Genomic DNA, 2763 nt, shown 5'->3' with positions numbered 1-2763 from the left:
CATGTGTCTGTCTGTGAGACTGTTCTGGGACTTGGCTTTGTGTTCACCTGTTCCAACATGGCAGCAAGGGTACTTGTTGAAATTGGATTTCAGTGATGTTTTTTTAATAATGTAAGAGGTACAAACTTCGAAACTGGCTTACTTTTTTGCTTCTACTGAGGAGTAATGATATCTACAGTTGGATGGGTTGTTTTTTGTTTGATTGGAATTTTCTCTTTTGTTTTGGGGGGTTTTTGTTGTTGTTGTTGTTGAGGGAGGCCTATATGAGGTGACCATACAACAAAGATCCTAGATAAACACAGATGCTTAGAAGTTGAAAGACAGCTGACTTCAAAGGGATAGCTATTTGAGGATACCATAAAACATATCACTTCTCATCTTTCCCACATACAGGGAAGAAGTGTGAGTAGCTTCCTCCTCTTGAAAGCTGTCCTTTTTTAGGCTGTCTGCACGTGCCTTCCCTGCAGCTTCCTGCAGTGTGGGCAGCATGTCTAGACAAGTTCATTTGACCTGAACAGTTGCTCCTGTTCCTATTTTTTATTTATGTGCACTGAGTTCATGCAGTATTCTGAAGCTGTCCTTTTTTAGGCTGTCTGCACGTGCCTTCCCTGCAGCTTCCTGCAGTGTGGGCAGCATGTCTAGACAAGTTCATTTGACCTGAACAGTTGCTCCTGTTCCTATTTTTTATTTATGTGCACTGAGTTCATGCAGTATTCTGTCTAGGGGATGGTGCTCAACTTATGATTAATGATGGTCTTTGACATGCTTAAACTATCTAGCGTGTTGTCTGGCTTCAGATAAATAATGTTAAAATAATCTCTTAAGTTTGTTTTGTTTTTCCTTTTGCCAAGAAACAATGTATGAGCAGGTGCTTTTAAGGCCTGCTTGCTCAGCTAAAAGCTCTCAGTAGATTTCTTGAGTGTGGGGAAGTTAATGTGTGGGGATGTTGGCAGTATGGCGTGCCTACTTTTTATGCTAATACAAGCCCTTAATCATTAGATGTGCAGTCACTTGCATATATTGCGTGTATGCCTCATTCTTCATGCTCTTTATAAATGCATGCAGCATGGTGTGCCTGGGGACAAAGTGCCCTCATCCAATTATTCGCTCCTTGTTACGGTATCTGAGCTGGAGAACTTGTAGAGCAGCATGCATCTGCTCTCCGGGTCAGGAACAAGAGGAGAAAGAGGAACCTGTGATCTGCCTCAGTAATGCAACTGTAACCAAAATAGAGGTGACTCGAGATTTCTCCAGTTGGGTTGCTCTGCTCTGTTAAATAGCTAACATGCTATTTTAAACACTTTCCATGTACATATTTAACTGATTGTGCCAAATGGCTGTTTGTGTGGTGATGTAACTGATGCCCTCCCTTGCTTTTCTTGAGAAAGCACCTGCTGGAGCCGAAGGCTGTAGATAAACAGGGTTCATTATCTGCCTGAAAACTGACTCATTTTTCTGCTTGAAAAGCATTGGTATTGAATCTTCCACCATCTTCCTGAAGTGGGAGGGCTGGGTTCAGTGGCTGAACTGCCCTCCCAGTCATCTGTTGACCTGACCTCTCTTCATTACTCCAGCCTAAACAAGAGCATTTTAAAGGAAGCAATTGATGTGTGGTGGGACCTCTGTTTTCATAGCCTTAGAAGCCTATGGAGATACCGGTACGGCTTCTGCCCCCTCAGGAAAGACACCTCCTCTTCAGTTTCCTATGGAGATGCAGGAGCCCTATGTAATTATCCCAGAAGCTGATGCAGATCTGTGTGCGTGGGTGAGCAGAGATTTCTGCTGTCCACACAATCTGTGGTGTTGGGAACTCTTGACAAGAATTTGAAGCAGCCGTTGTACATGTGAAGGTAGGTAGAAGAACCCTCAGAAGAATAAAACTGTCTGCAGGCTGAGGGAATTCAGTGTGTTGACTATGTTCCGGGCACGCTTTCAAGCCCTTTATCATAATCTTGATCACTAGGAGCTGATTCCTTCTAGCTGAATTTTTATATAATTGCATGTTGTTAAGGGTCTAGGTGGAGGAATGTGATGCCTGTTTTCAGCTTGGCCAAGGTGCCTGCCCCATTCTGAGCACTGGTATAAAACTACCACTGAGGAGCAAAATAGCACGTGCAGTAGCTTGAGCTAATTTAAATTTCTTCACCCCACCCCTCAAGTTTTGCCTCTGCAAAATGAAAGTGCAAGATCTTTATTGTTCTTTTCACGTTGGAGTTATTTCTAAATTAGTAAATGCTGCCATAGCTGCTCTTGACTCTTCTAAAGTCTGTCATGGATGTGTGCTTCCGCTTGCCTGTTGAAATAACACATTAATCATTCCCCAGCTGCTTATGATGAGGAAGTCTGCATAATGCTCACTCATCTCTTTCTCTGATGCGTGACCTTTGTCAGCAGGTGAAGTAATGGATTAAAAGTGCAACCTTGGGTCCACTTAAATCTGTCATCTTCCTCAGAGCCACTGACCCTTCTCTGTGATGAGCTCCAAAGGTGCTGCGTAGCTCCCTCAGCATCAGGTGGTAAATGGAAGTCAAAGTTCCTAGTCCAAGAGCAGAGGTGCAGTAATAGCACAATTCATCATGTGGTATTAATTTCTAGTTAAACTGAAGCAGGTAAATTTTAAAGGGTTAACCATGGTCTTCTGGAAACTCTGGTTCATGCGTTGTGATTAGGAGAACTCAAATCCCAATGCTTGTTTCTGCTGTTCGAATTCTTACCTATGGTTTTTTGTCTTGTGTAATTGTGCTCCTTTTCCCTGCACTCTTT

This window comes from Buceros rhinoceros, unplaced genomic scaffold (assembly GCF_000710305.1).
Source record: "Buceros rhinoceros silvestris isolate BGI_N320 unplaced genomic scaffold, ASM71030v1 scaffold7253, whole genome shotgun sequence".
NCBI lineage: Eukaryota > Metazoa > Chordata > Aves > Bucerotiformes > Bucerotidae > Buceros > Buceros rhinoceros.
This window is presented reverse-complemented; position numbering follows the sequence as displayed.